The sequence below is a fragment of the Bos indicus genome, chromosome 8 (assembly GCF_029378745.1).
Source record: "Bos indicus isolate NIAB-ARS_2022 breed Sahiwal x Tharparkar chromosome 8, NIAB-ARS_B.indTharparkar_mat_pri_1.0, whole genome shotgun sequence".
Classification (NCBI taxonomy): Eukaryota; Metazoa; Chordata; class Mammalia; order Artiodactyla; family Bovidae; genus Bos; species Bos indicus.
Genome location: NC_091767.1, coordinates 48,788,581 through 48,804,923, shown reverse-complemented (window position 1 = coordinate 48,804,923; position 16,343 = coordinate 48,788,581). Strand labels below are relative to the sequence as shown.

Below are 16,343 nucleotides of genomic sequence, written 5' to 3'. Positions count from 1 at the left end.
TAGTCCAGGAATGCAACAGGAGTTAAACATGCATGTTATTTCTCATCTTCTAAATATGTTCATTGTGTTTTGTCTGTGTGGAAAGGCTCATTTGGAAGCGACATTTGAAATATAAATTTCAAGTCCTTTGAAATGTAAACTCTTCATTCAAAAAGCCTTACTCCGATCTTTATCACAGTGCTTGTGTCCACACATTTATGGCAAGGAAACCACAAGCAAATAAAGAAAGAGTTAGGGGTAAGATCTGCCCTGAAAATAAGTGGGAAAGAGAAACTTAGAGGAGTCAAATGAGGCCATTATGTCCAGATCTACTTACAGGTTGAATTGAAGAGAATTTCTTTCCACAACCCCCTGATAACTCATTCCCTGTTGCCAAGGAGGCCTTGACCTCCCCCTTGCATTAGCAGAGCCCCGTATCAGTGTCCCAGGAGAATGAACTGTCATGGAAGCCCTGACAATCAAACCAATGAATTAGCAGGCTAAGACTAGAATATTTCCCCCAGACTTTTCTGATGAAAGTAAGCTATTCCTCCTGCAAAGGTGCCTCAAGAGTTTATAACTTTTATGCTGAAAATGTTTCTGAAGTAACTACATAGCACCGATGAACACTGAGTACTATTTTTAATGATGAACTACTTTACTTTCAAGAGAAATAAACAATGAGAGATTTAAAGTGATTATAAAGTCAAACACACAGAGTAATGTATTTATAACTGGAAACTGCAGGTTAAAATGTAACACTAAATATATATCAGGATGTGATAAATACAAGCTATTATGGAATTATGTTTCATGACATGATGTGATTGTTTTATGGGTTATTGAATTGCAGAAAAAATTATATACCAATGAATAGTATGGAGAAAGTCAGCATAATGTGGTGAAACAGCGTGAACTTTGGTATTCTCTTTCTTATCTTCTCCTCCCTCCTTATCTCTGCAACCTGGTTTCTGTCCATCACTGCTTAGCCTCCAGTTTCCCTGAAACATCTGCCAACAAGGTAAACTCATTGTTGCTAAATCCAAAGAATACTTTTCAGTCCTTGTCTTAATTGACCTCCCTCCACAGCATATGACTCTGTGGAAAATGCCCTTCCTTTTGCACACTCTCAGTCTTGACTTCCCTGACATCATCCCTCCTGGACATCGTCTGATAACTCCTTCTCAGTCTCCTTGCAAATGCTTCTTTAATCTTGATCCCTTTAGAATTGTTGCTAAAGGTGACACTCAAGATTCTTTTTTTTTTTTCTTTTTCTCAATGTACATTATCTCCCTGATGACTTCATCTATGACTGTAACTGCTTTCTCCTTGCTAAAGGACTTTCTAACCTCTCCCTCCAGACTTCGATCTCTCTCCTGAGCTCCAGAACTATAGAGCTAACTGCCTACCAGATATTGTAACAGTTCTCTATTACTGAACAACAAATCACTCGAAAGTAGTAAATCAAAAGAATTATTTATTTTACTCACCAGTTTAGAGGCCAGCTGGGCTCAGCTAAGTAGTTCTCACTGCATGCAGGTCCCTCACACAGTTGTGGCCAGACAATGACTGGGGCTGAGATCAGCTCAGCATCTTCTTTATTCAATTGTCTGTTACCCAGTATTCAATAGTTGGAGGCTGAACTCTGAGCCATCTCTCTATATATGTAAGCATGTGGTCACTCCAGGTGGTAGCCCGAGGGTAGCCAGACTTCTTAAATGATAGCTGAAAGCTCTGAAAGGGAACTCACATTCAGAAATGATCTGACATTCCCAGCAAGGCCATGTTAGTCTCCTACTGGACATAAACAATTTCATAGAATACCAACCTTAGGCAAGGTTACTCTGACATCATGACAGGATTATATAAAGCAAGGCCTCTTCATAACCTTGTATAAGTATAGATAAAAGCAAGATCACTATGGCACCTCTAAAATATCCAACCATAGAATTACTCCCACATTCTGACAACACCCAGTCTAGACCAAATCTCTTTCTTAAACCTTCCCACAAATGGCCCAACCAAATCCCAAACCCTGTAAGGGTTCTTTCTAATATCTTCCTATTGACACATCCCACAGTTTCCCATGATGTGCGTTCTTCCTTGCTACAAATAACAAATCCTCAACTTGTTTAGCTACAAGTGTGTTCCTGGTGGACTTTGATTGAAGAGCACTGATAGATCCCAATATTATTCCATTAAATGGATATATCCATAATTATTCAACTAATCCTTTATTGCTGAACATTTAACTTACATACTAATCAAGGTCCAGTTGGGAGACAGAAACCACAACAGTTATTTGAACAGGGAAAAATAAATATTCAAAAAACTACTAAAACAGGTAAAAGTAGGCTCTAAGGGGGCTCTAAATTGGGAAAGGAGTACATCAAGGCTGTATATTGTCCCCTGCTTATTTAACTTCTATGCAGAGCACATCATGCAAAATGCCAGGCTGGATGAAGCACAAGCTGGAATCAAGATTGCAGAGAGAAATATCAATAACCTCAGATATGCAGATGACACCACCCTGATGGCAGAAAGTGAAGAGGAATTGAAGAGCCTCTTGATGAAAGTGAAAGAGGAGAGTGAAAAAGTTGGCTTAAAACTCAACATTCAGAAAATGAAGATCATGGCATCTGGTCCCATCACTTCATGGGAAATAGATGGGGAAACAGTGGAAACAGTGTCAGACTTTATTTTGGGGGGTTCCAAAATCACTGCAGATAGTGATTGCAGCCATGAAATTAAAAGACACTTACTCCTTGGAAGGAAAGTTATGACCAACCTAGATAGCATATTCAAAAGCAGAGATATTACTTTGCAACAAAGGTCCATCTAGTCAAGGCTATGGTTTTTCCAGTAATCATGTATGGATGTGAGAGTTGGACTGTGAAGAAAGCTGAGTACCAAAGAATTGATGCTTTTGAACTGTGGTGTTGGAGAAGACTCTTGAGAGTCCCTTGGACTGCAAGGAGATCCAACCAGTCCATTCTGAAGGAGATCAGCCCTGGGTGTTCTTTGGAAGGAATGATACTAAAGCTGAAACTCCAGTACTTTGGCCACCTCATGCGGAGTTGACTCATTGGAAAAGACTCTGATGCTGGGAGGGATTGGGGGCAGGAGGAGAAGGGGATAACAGAGGATGAGATGGCTGGATGGCATCACTGACTCGATGGACGTGAGTTTGAGTGAACGCCGGGAACTGGTGTTGGACAGGGAGGCCTGGCGTGCTGCAATTAATGGGGTGGCAAAGAGTCAGACATGACTGAGCTACTGGACTGAACTGAACTGAAAATCACTGAAGATGGTGACTGCAGCCATGAAATTAAAAGATGCTTGCTCCTTGGAAGAAAATCTATGACCAACTTAGACATCATATTAAAAAGCAGAGACATTACTTTGCCAACAAAGGTCCATCTAGTGTGTGGTCCGTCTAGTCAGGTTTTTCACAGTAGTCATGCATGGATGTGAGAGTTGGACTATAAAGAAAGCTGAGCGCCAAAGAATTGATGCTTTTGAACTGTGGTATTGAAGACTCTTGAGAATCCTTTGGACAGCAAGGAGATCCAACCAGTCCATGCTAATGGCAATCAGTCCTGAATATTCACTGGAAGGATTGATGCTGAAGCTGACACTCCAATATTTTGGCCACCTGATGCGAAGAGCTGACTCATTTGAAAAGACCCTGATGCTGGGAAAGATAGAAGGCAGGAAGAGAAGGGAACAATAGAGGATGAGATGGTTGGATGGTATCACTGACTCAATGGACATGAGTTTGAGCAAGCTCTGGGAGTTGGTGATGGACAGGGAAACCTGTCATGCTACAGTCCATGGGGTCATAAAGAGTCAGACATGAATGAGCAACTGAACTGAATTGACCTGAAGGGGGTCTAACTTTAAATTCCCTGCTCTTTTAATTTGTGATACTTTGGGATTGACAAGTGCATACTTCTATATTTAAAATAGATTACCTATTTTAATCTAATAAGGACCTATTGTATAGCACAGGGAACACTGCTTAATATCCTGTGATAACCTAAATGGGAAAAGAATTTGACAAAGAATAGATATATGTATATGTATAACTGAATTACTTTTGCTGTACACTTAAAACTAACACAACATTGTTAATCAGCTATGTGCTCAGTCACTTAGTCATGTCCAACTCTTTGCAACTCCATGGACTGTAGCCCACCAGGCTCCTCTGCCCATGTAATTTTCCAGGCATGAATACTGGAGTAGGATGCCGTTTCCTATTCCAAAGGATCTTCCGGACCCAGGGATCAAACCCGTGTCTCTTGTGTCTCCTGCACTGCCAGGCAGATTCTTTACCACTAGTGCCACCTGGGAAGCCCCATTAATCAAGTATGCTCCAATATAAAATAAAATTTTAAAAAGATCAGGTACTATCTATAGACTGAGGAAGAAGGACAATAAGGGACTAGGAGAAGCCCTCTGGGACCCAAGGCTGAATTCAAACCTCTTCAACAGGAGTCACTACCATAGGCAGCCTACTATAGCAAAAGAAAAACAAAAACAAAAGAAACACTTGACTGAGAGAACTAGCTGTAAAAAGAGCTCATCATTGCTGGTAGGTGTGGATAGGTGGGAGCTGATGGGCAGGAATGGCATGCCTTTGCTGGCTGGTATGGATAGGCCAGAATGTGGCTGTAGATGTGGCCAACATTGCTGGTTGCTCTCAAGTAGCTGCAGATAAGGAGAGATGGTCTGAGGGTGCTGCTCAAGCTCCTGCTTAAGGCTGTGGGGCTCAGAATGTATCTAGAGGGCTGCTGCTGCTGCTAAGTCCCTTCAGTCGTGTCTGACTCTGTGCGACCCCATAGATGGCAGCCTACCAGGCTCCACCGTCCCTGGGATTCTCCAGGCAAGAACACTGGAGTGGGTTGCCATTTCCTTCTCCAGTGCATGAAAGTGAAGAGTGAAAGTGAAGTCGCTCAGTCGTGTCCGACTCTTAACAACCACATGGACTGCAGCCCACCAGGCTCCTCCATCCATGGGATTTTCCAGGCGAGAGTACTGGAGTGGGGTGCCATCACCAACCTGGGGAAGAAGTGTTTTCTTGCAACTGCTCTATACTGTCCTCTGCTGATGAAGTGAATAGCCCACCAGCTGGCAAAAGAAGAGTTTACAGGACTCAGCTACATAACACAAAGGAAGACAAAGAAGGGTGAATTTGGAGCTCAGGACAGTAGAATGATAACTGGCACCTTGCAAGTTTTCACCATTATAACTAAAACTATTATCAAAATCCACATAAATCTTTATGGATACCTTACAATTATATCCCATAGAATAGATTACCAAGGTCAAAGATTCAAACACTTAAAACTTCTCCATAAAGGTATGAACATTTATGCTTATTCCAGCAGGAGATAATTGTCTGAAGAACAAGCATTCTCTAGGCAGTTCTAGGAGGCTGACATACTAGAACAAATCCTTAGACAGTGAGTGATCTTAAGCTGATTGCCTAGGTTAGTCTGCTCCTGTTGCTCTGCTCATTTCTTCATGGAGTCTTTCTCTAAGGTGATTTTGGTTTGTTTGTTTGTTTATTTAAGTGACTAGCAAAGCAGAGATAAAATTAAGATTCTAATAATTGGAAAAAAATCTTTTAATGAAATTTGAGGCCACCCATAAATGATATCTGATTTTTCAAAAGATATGATTCAGGAAAGCCAAGATCCATGTTCACATTTTTGAAATGGAGGACTTGGGAAATATTTGATACATCCCCTCACTAATGTCAAGGTTCTCATACTTGTAAGGTTGTTATGAGGACCGATAATGACATATATAAAGCATCCAGGTGGAGTCAATAAATAGTTGCTTTATTTCCTGAGAGCATTGCTGTTAAATTGCTAAGAATCCAAGCATATATATTTTTTCATATATATATATATATATATATATATATACCAAAGTTGTTTTCATTAAAGGTGTAATTGTACTCCTCATTCCCAAACTATAAGTATGTTATGATATAGTTATGCCCTGATGACTATTAGTTACAGATATGATGGTATTTTTTTCCCCAGCTCCTTAACAAACACCATTTGTCTTTAACTACATTCACTGCAACAAAATCTCAATGCGGCGAGCAGAAATGAAAGGGAATCAGATATTACATGGTGTTTGCATTTGTCTTTGTTTCCAATGCACTTAATTTTTATTATCAGTTGGGAATTTATCCTGCCTGTGTGTCTTCACTTTAAAAACACTCGGTGAGACAAAAACCTACTTGGAATAAACTATTTCTAGCATTGTGCTTTAAATGAGTAAGCTACTTAAAAATCAGGAGTGCAAACACAAATGCTTTCATGGACCAGGCATGTTATCATAAACCAATGAAACAAGAATAATTTAAAATTGTAGGTATCCACAGGCAACATACAAAACTGGAGAAAGCATACTCCATCTAAAGACATTTATACTAAATAAAATAAATAATAAAATAAAAGATGCTGCTAGGGAAGAAAAATTCACAAACCACATTAGACTATTAGACAGCCCACTCAGGACTTCTGTATAATTTTGGGTGAACTGAATTAGATGCTGAGGTAGTGCTGAGAAAGAATTACTAAAAATGGATTCACCAAATAAAATCAGGACTCATTTCCAAGCCAGGTGTCCCACTGATTTTAGCTCAGTCCCTAGCGCCCGTCACACTCACTCTCTTTGGCTTCCATGATGCCAGAACCTCCCCACTCTTCCCTATATCAGTCCCCACTACACTACTACAGAAATTAAAGCCTCAAAGGCACTACATTGAGGCCTTAATTTTGTTTACTGTAAAACTCACTAACATAAAATACACTGTTTTAACCACTGCAAAGTGAAAATTTTATGGCATGTAGTACATTCAAATGTTTCACAACCATTACTGCTATCAAGTTTCAGAACATTTTCATCGCTCCTAAAAAAGACCCTACCATTAAACTGTTGCTCCCCATATCCCTCTCCCCAGTCCCTGACAACCTCTGGCTTTCTTTCTGTGAGACTTTTGTTTTTTCTTGCACCTTCAGTTCAGCCAACATCCCAAGCAAATTAGAGCAGAACTAAAGTCTGATAAGGTGAGAAAACAGAACACTTAGCTGGGGCAGGAAAAAGCTCTCCAGTGGCACTTTCTGGATTCAAAGTTAGGATAGGAGGGAGCAGTAGGGAGAAGTCATTTTGCTTTCCTTGGGCTGGCTAAAGAGTCTGTCAACCCACTCCAGAATCAAAAGACACGACATATCTATTCTCTTAGTTTTTAACTGCATTTTCACTTTCTTCTATCTAGATTATTTTGTTGTTGTTCAGTTGTTTTTGTAACACAAATGTGTTCTAATTTGCAACTTTAAAAACTACAATTTGAAGATCAGAGTCTGAAGTAATTTCTCTACTGAAACTTCTTTCTTGTTCTCCATTGGTCATTTCTCTTCTTTCCCCCTAAACTGTGGCTAACTATATATTCTGTTGGGATTTCCTGGTGGCTCAGATAGTAAAGAATCTGTCTGCAATGCAGGATACCTGGGTTCCATCCCTGGGTCAGGAAGATCCCCTGAGTAAGGGAATGGTTACCCACTCTAGTATTCTTGCCTGGAGAATTCCATGGACAGAGGAGCCTATTACACCTTGAAATGCTCTTGCTTTATGCTTTGAATCATCTGGAAATAAGTTTAAGACGCCAGACATAAACACTCACACAATCCCTCCTGTGTCAGCTTTCTTTGGCTGAATTGGAATTGATAATTGATGGTGTCAGTCTTCTTAGAACCATATGAGACACTCTACAGAAGGATTCCCGTCTAAGGCCGAATTTCTCTAAATGGTGAAGTACCAGCTAGTTATACCAATATATCAATATACCCGTGTGGTACGAGATAATCACTATAAATCTACACTGAACAGACCTTGAGATTCTTGGAGGTCAGTCTTTAGTCACTTATTCATCAGTCCATGAAAAATTCACTTGTACCAAATTTGGCTATTTTTCTCTAGGTTTAGGAGAGAAGTACAAAGCTTTGTACAACAGAAATACAACAGGTCCAGGTTAACTTCAAATTAAGGGAAATGTAAAACTATGATCACATTTTCTACTTTGGACTTTTTATCTTTGCTTTGTAATGATGGCCTCGGGCAAGTCATCTCACTTTTTTGCGGTCTTTTTTGTTTGTCTTCAAAATGAAAAAGTTGAACTCAATCAGTAGTTTTCTATCCAGAGTATCAAATCTCTGAGCACAGGCATTATTTATAGCCTGAAAATAATAATCTTTCCATTCACATGCTATCTTTTTAAAAAATACTTGAATTTTTTAGTTCATAAATATTTGCTAAATAGCCTCTTCCATTTAAAAATTATAAAATTACGCATGCTAACTACAGCAGATTGGAAAATAAGTTGAAGATAAAATCTCCTGCAATCCTGCCATATAGATATGGTGTGTTGTATATTCATATAGTTAGTATGTGAGTGTATACTAATATGTAGTATATTCATATAGTATATTCATACAGTTTTCTTTATATGCATTCTTATACATATATTATTTTTAGCAAACGAAAATATACTGTAGACATATTTTATAATTTGTTTTTTTACTTAATAGTATATTATAAACATTTTCCTAAATCATAAGTTGTTTTTTTACAAGATTTAAATGACATTTTCATATATGAATACCCATTACTATTTTTTAACATTTAGCTTCTTTATGATATTTCATTATTTTTAAACATGCTGCTATGAAAATCTATGATGTGATTACATTCATAACATTATGAATTAATTATTCTTATTCTTATTAATGTTCAAATGATTTCAGCTCTGGATGATGGGAGTCACTTTTGGGGACTCGAGTAGTTTTGATAAAACTCCTAGCGTCTTCCATAGCTCTGCTGCTTTTTGGTACAATCAGAGTTGCAGGCACCTTTTGTATGTGTTCTTTTACCTTTGTTTTTAATCTCACTAGAGCTGTGCACTCAAATTATTATGCTTTAAAATCACTTGAAATCATTTCTCTTGCCACGAACTTGATTCACAGTTAAAATGTTTATTTTCGCTTTCTCTTAAGAAATTGTTCCTCTTTTATTTTTCTATTTTTCTAATTATAGAAAATATTAACTTGGTTTAAAATCATACCTACTAACAAGCTATACCCAGAGAAGTCTCACTTGCTTCTATCCCCATCCTCTTCATCCTTTTCATTTCCATTCAGATATATAAGAATGAGAAACAGAGACTGATTGATTGATTTTAAGGAACTGTGGAGAGTGGCAAGTCTGAAACTTGTAAGGCAAGCCACCAAACTGGAAATTCAGCTAAGAGTTGATTTTGCAGTCTTGAGGTCAAATTCCTTCTTCTTTGGGAACCCTTGGTCTTTACTCTTAAAACCTTCAACTGATGGAATAAGGTCCACCCATATTAGAAAGACAATCTATTAATATTTTACTCAAAGTCTATTGACTTAAATGTTATTCACACCTAAAAAATACCCGTATAGCAACATTTAGACCAGTTTAATCAAATAACTGGGCACCGCAGCCAAGCCAAGATGACACAAAATTAACCATGACATATACACACATATATATCTATACTCATATGTTCTTATGTATATGCACAAACACATACTTATACATACTCTTCTTGGATAAATGGTGGTTTATAAGTTATGTTTTCTCTATCTTGCTTTTTCACTTTACAATTTATCCTCAGGATTACTCCTGGCTATGGATAGAAATAGTTCTCATCCCCTCTCTCACCTGCATAATATTTTATAATATAGATATAACATCACAAGTTCACAGTCTCTATTGGTGGTCATTTGAGTTGTTCCCATCCTTGCTCTTAAAAATCATGCTGCAGTGAATAGCCTTTTCATGTGATATTGTCTTGTAAAATGCATGTAAATGCTTGTGTGATGAATGAAATTATTTTGGAAGCTTTGAAATTCACAGTGGTCTTTTAATATTTGGTACTGTCTCAGTTAGCATGCTTGAAACATGCAGCTGCCATCATGTGAGGGTTTAAGAAAATCTCTATCACCTAAAAGGAGTCCTCATACTGGACTATCAAGCATTTTTCATGCCTAGAAGAAAATGAATGAAGAGTTCTTGAAAAACAATTCTCTAATTTTTTACTTAATTTTGCTTAATTTAAATGTGTAATACAAAATGAGATATAAATGACTTATGGTTGTAATTCCTATATAATAACAAGACTTCCCAGACCCAAAGCAAACAGACTTATAACGCTGCTGCTGCTAAGTCACTTCAGTCATGTCCAACTCTGTGCGACCCCATAGATGGCAGCCCACCAGGCTCCCCGTCCCTGGGATTCTCCAGGCAAGAACACTGGAGAAGGTTGCCATTTCCTTCTCCAATGCATAAAAGTGAAAAGTGAAAGTGAAGTCGCTCAGTCGTGTCTGACTCTTCGTGACCCCATGGACTGTGGCCTACCAGGCTCCTCTGTCCATGGGATTTTCCAGGCAAGAGTACTAATACACTCTATTCAACAACTATCCTTTGGGGTCAGGGAGTGGGGTCCAGGAATTAATCCTCCAAAGATAATGAGGAATGACTGTATATAAACCCTTTATATAAACATTATGTATGCATATATTTCATATATATAATATATATTATATATATATAATGTTCACCAGGGTGAACATAATGTATATATAATATATATTATTATATAAGAACTATAATAACCAGGGTGAACATTATGTATGCATAGATTATATGCATAATATATTATATTATATGCATTATATATATAATATATGCATACATAATGTTCAGGGTTTATATAAAGTCATCCCTCATTATCTTTGAAGGATTAGTGTATAGCATATGCATATATGTATATATAAACATATTTTCATTTTCACCTTCCCCAGCATTTCACATCTAGTAAGCAAAAAGCTGAGATTCAAACCCAGATCTTTCTGTTCCAATAAACCTGGACTAAAACTGGCCAGTGGTTTTTCATAACTCAGGGACATTAAGATAGAAGTGGTTGTAACTCATTGAAAGAGATCTGGGATCTGAACCTAGATAATCGTAGTCTAGTTCTACTATGAATGAAGGAGCTTTGTGAATCTGGACACATCCCTGAACCTCTCTGTATTTCAGCTTCGTCATTTATGATGTCATAAGGACTGACTACATTATGACTAAAGCCTTTACCAATCTAAAATTCTACGAAATATCTATATTTGCAAAACATCTCTTTTGTGACAAGAATAATGACTTAATCAATATTATTCCTATTTTGACTACGGAGTTTCTTATTACATGTAAGCACCAACCAGTGAGGTCAGAAAGGACTGGGAAATTTTTCTTCAAATTTGGAAAGTGTTTATTCCAAACATTTTATGCTAAAAGGATGACCATTTGATTGAATGATATGCTTGAAAAATATTATACACTATCTTGGAAACACCATGTTGGAGTAGAAAGGCCATTTTAGAAATCATTCAGTATTATCCCTCATTCTACTGATGCAAGTTATGTGATTTCCCAAGACCACACAAACTTACTTGTATTATAGACATCTTTATTACCTGGGTTATTAAGATTACATATACATAATACCTTCAAAAGAATCCTCTCATATTTACCACCAAAGTACAACAAAGGAAAGTGGCATAAGAGAGTGGTTAAGTGTATGTAGGCTGTGAAATTAAATTGCCTGGGTGCAAATTCCAACAGCACTACTTACTGTGTGATTTTGAACCAATAATGTAATCTCTTCATGCCCCAGTTCTCTTCATCTAGAGAATGAGGGTGATGATAATTGCACATACCTCCAGTTTACCAGAAGAATTTAAAAGATAATCTGTGAAAACTGTTTAGTATACTGTCTGGCACACAGAAAACAATCACTACTAGCTGGATTAAGATTATACTGTGTATTTTATATACGCGCTAAATTTGGCTTAACTTTTCAATTGCATTTCTTTTCCTGATATTCAAGGTCAGAATTATTCTAAAATGATCTTTTAAGGATTATCAATCTATAAATTAGACTATGATAAAAGTGTTTACTAGAAAAAATGAACTCTGAAATTAATTTTAAAAAGAATGAGCCTAGATATAGAGCTGTTTTTATTGTAGTACACTAAGGTCAGGTTATTCCCTTGAAAACCCTGTAAAAAAGACTCAGAAGTCACAAATAAGCAACATTTCATCCACTGAGATTTTTGTCCCCCATTAAGCAGTCAGTGATCTGATTTTTGCCAATGTATGGACGTTGCTAGAACATCACCATTTTTAACTGACAGTGATTAAATCCATTTAACACACTATGTATGAATTTCGAAAGGTCTTTATGACTGTTTATCTCATCTTTATGGACCTTTAAACTTAATAGCTTTGGTTGCAATAAAGAAGTGATTTCCAAAAGTTAAGCATCTCTTCAAAACTACTGGCAGACGTTAAGCTGATCAAAATTATGATGTCATCCAGACACAGATTTCTGTGTGTCCTTGTTCTTCAACTTGTCCTCTAATTAATGATATGGTGGCAGGGTAAGTGAGGAGTGAGACATGGTCCCCTGTCAGTAAATAAGAACATTAGTCAAAAGAAATATCAGTTCAGTTCAGGGAATACAAATATTGCAATTTTGTTCTGGTTCAATAGTTTCAGGATCATATGTAGTTTCATTGAAAACTCATAGTACAAAAAAATAAATAAATAAAACTCATAGTATAATAACCCATGTTGGCATTATCAATTCCTCTTCTTCCCCTTCTGAAATGTTAAGGTATCCAGTCTTAAACACAGAGCCCCAGAAGATGACAATCAAAAGAAGTAGCTCAGGGACACATTCCCCAAGCATAACCCTCCTGCAGTTGTGATCATCAAAAATGTCTATCAGATCAGATCAGATCAGTCGCTCAGTTGTGTCCGACTCTTTGCAACCCCATGAATCGCAGCATGCCAGGCCTCCCTGTCCATCACCAACTCCCAGAGTTCACTGAGACTCACGTCCATCGAGTCAGTGATGCCATCCAGCCATCTCATCCTCTGTCGTCCCCTTCTCTTCTTGCCCCCAATCCCTCCCAGCATCAGAGTCTTTTCCAATCAGTCAACTCTTCACATGACGTGGCCAAAGTACTGGAGTTTCAGCTTTAGCATCAGTCCTTCCAAAGAAATCCCAGGGCTGATCTCCTTCAGAATGGACTGGTTGGATCTCCTTGCAGTCCAAGGGACTCTCAAGAGTCTTCTCCAACACCACAGTTCAAAAGCATCAATTCTTCGGCGCTCAGCCTTCTTCACAGTCCAACTCTCACATCCATACATGACCACAGGAAAAACCATAGCCTTGACTAGATGAACCTTTGTTGGCAAAGTAATGTCTCTGCTTTTGAATATGCTATCTACGTTGGTCATACCTTTCCTTCCAAGGAGTAAGCGTCTTTTAATTTCATGGCTGCAGTCACCATCTGCAGTGATTTTGGAGCCCAGAAAAATAAAGTCTGACACTGTTTCCTCCCCATCTATTTCCCATGAAGTGATGGGACCGGATGCCATGATCTTAGTTTTCTGAATGTTGAGCTTTAAGCCAACTTTTTCACTCTCCACTTTCACTTTCATCAAGAGGCTTTTGAATTTCTTCACTTTCTGCCATAAGGGTGGTGTCATCTGCATATCTGAGGTTATTTTTATTTCTCCCGGCAATCTTGATTCCAGCTTGTGTCTTCCAGTCCAGCGTTTCTCATGATGTACTCTGCATATAAGTTAAAAAATATCTATAGATACTGTCAAACATACCTAAGGGTCAAAGTCTTCCCAGATTGAGAACCACTCTTATGAATCAAACAGAAGACTGCTTGTCCTAGATCAAGGATCAGTAAGCTACAGTCTAATAGGCCAAAAGTAAAACCCACTGCCTATCTTTGTAAATAAAGTTTTATTGAAATATGCACATTCATTCACTTATTATCTATGCTGCTTTATCACTAAGAGAACAGAGTCGAAGAATGATGACAGGTATTGTATAATCTGTAAAGCCAAAAATATTCAGTATATGGTTCTTTAGGAAAAAAATTTGCCAACTCCTGTACTAGTCCACCAATTTCAAACATTTTTTTTTCAGTGATGCAAAATTTTATAATGAAATCTCACATAAAAATTGTGTCAGACAGGGTCCAGATGGAACTTTCAACTTGGGTAATTTGAGAAAGTAAAGCATATGCAGCATATATAGGAAATTTCAAATGTGTGACAGAGAATAGAGAAATCACAAAGGGCTAAGAGAGCTGGGCATTATTACTGTCTCTGGACCTGAAGGGGAGAGGACCAAATGACATTATAGTAAGGGAGCCAGAAGAGTGAATACCTCCCTCACATTCTCCCTCCCTCCAGTCTCAGACCTGTGCTCCCCAATAGCTAAATACAAATAGAAGCAGGAGAGCAAGAAAACTCACTGTTAGGGTTCCTATTCATCCGCCTACCAGGTCACAGAGCAGAACGTTAAAGGGTGGAAAGTGGAACTGGGGAGCAAACATCAAGGAAACGCAGCTCGCTGTGCTGTGCGCCGTGCTGTGCTTAGCTGCTCAGTCATGTCCGACTCTTTGTGACCCCATGGTCTGTAGCCCGTCAGGCTCCCCTGTCCATGGGATTCTCCAGGCAAGAATACTAGAACGGGTTGCCATGCCCTCCTCCAGGGGATCTTCCCGACCCAGGGATGGAACCCAGGTCTCCCACATTGCAGGCGGATTCTTTACCGTCTGAGCCAAGCCCTAATAACCAAAACTGATCAAAGCAAAGTTTTTGTGATGTTTAGTGGGGGAAGGTACTGAGATCAGTACACATTGGCCTTATCTCTGACCCACTGGTCCAAGTTGAAACAGAATGCAGTTTGAAAAGTCTCTTAAATCCTCTTCTGCCCTTCTGACTTTGTCTCCTTTCTGAAGCAAAAGCCGGTAGTCAGATATTTCAATGCCGTCTTTTCTAACAAACTTCAATCCTTTAGACCCATTCCCACCATTCAAATCTTCAACCCCAAGTATCAGGTATACCCATCCCTTCCCTGCACCCTACATCCTCTGCTCATGTCTTTAAGCTGCTAAACATTGATAGAAAACGTTTAAATACTCTGATTACTGAATCCTCTACAACCTCATAGTATCAGGTAACAGGGGCTTAACTGCTTGCTCAGCTTCCCATGACTTTCAGCCCTTAAATAAAATTGCCTGAATATTCTAATCACCAAATCTGATAGACTTTTCCCAAACCTTATCAACTTTAACTTCTTTGCAGAAAAAGATCTTGCCATTATTCCTTCCCTCTTAATATACTTCTTCCTCTGGCTTCCTTGGTACCATATATTCTTTTTTAAAAAATTGAAGTATAGTGATTTATGCTGTGTTAGTTTCAGGTGCATGGCAAAGTGATTCGGTTACATTGTTGTTCAGTTGCTCAGTTGTATCCGACTCTTTGCAACCCCATGAACTGCAGCATGCTAGGCTTCCCTGTCCTTCACATCTCTTGGAGCTTACTCAAACTCCTGTCCATTGAGTCGGAGATGCCATCAATCATCTTGTCCTTTGTCATCCCTTTCTCCCCTGCCTTCAATCTTTACCAGCATCAGGGTCTTTTCTCATGAGCCAGCTCTTCACGTGGCCACTAGCTCTTCAGGTGGCCAAAGTATTGGAGTTTCAGCATCAGTCCTTCCACTGAATATTCAGGGTTGATTTCCTTTAGGATTGACTGGTTTTGATCTCCTTGCGGTCCAAGGGGCTCTCAAAAGTCTGCTCCAATACCACGGTTTGAGCGTCAATTCTTTAGCACTCAGCCTTCTTTATGGTCACATTCATACATGACTACTGGAAAAACATAGCCTTGACTATACGGACCTTTGTCGGCAAAAAGAATCTGAAAAAGAATAGATATACTTTGGCCACCTCATATGAAGAGTTGACTCATTGGAAAAGACTCTGACGCTGGGAGGGATTGGGGGCAGGAGGAGAAGGGGATGACAGAGGATGAGATGGCTGGATGGCATCACTGACTCGATGGACGTGAGTCTAAGTGAACTCCAGGAGTTGGTGATGGACAGGGAGGCCTAGTGTGCTGCGATTCATGGGGTCGCAAGGAGTCGGACACGACTGAGTGACTACATACATCTATTCGTTTTCAGATTCTTTTCCCTTATAGGTTATTACAAAATATTGAATATAATTCTCTTTGCTATATAGTAGGTTCTTGTTGGTTATCTATTTTTATGTATAGTAGTGTGTATATGTTAATCCAAAACTCCTACTTTATCCCTCCCCACACCCTTTCCCCTTTGGTAATCATAAGTTTGTTTTCTATATATGGCTCTATTTCTATTTTGTAAGTACGTTCAT

General features: G+C 38.6%; 1 protein-coding gene across 1 annotated transcript in view; it reads right to left on the bottom strand.

Moving 5' to 3' along the window:
* TMC1 (transmembrane channel like 1) overlaps positions 1-5,872 on the bottom strand; it is a 153,838-nt gene extending 147,966 nt beyond the window's left edge. The window contains exon 1 of the mRNA XM_070794660.1: positions 1,470-5,872. The gene's annotated coding sequence lies outside the window, so the exon portion shown is untranslated. The remainder of the gene's footprint in view (positions 1-1,469) is intronic.
* Positions 5,873-16,343: the final 10,471 nt, after the last annotated feature.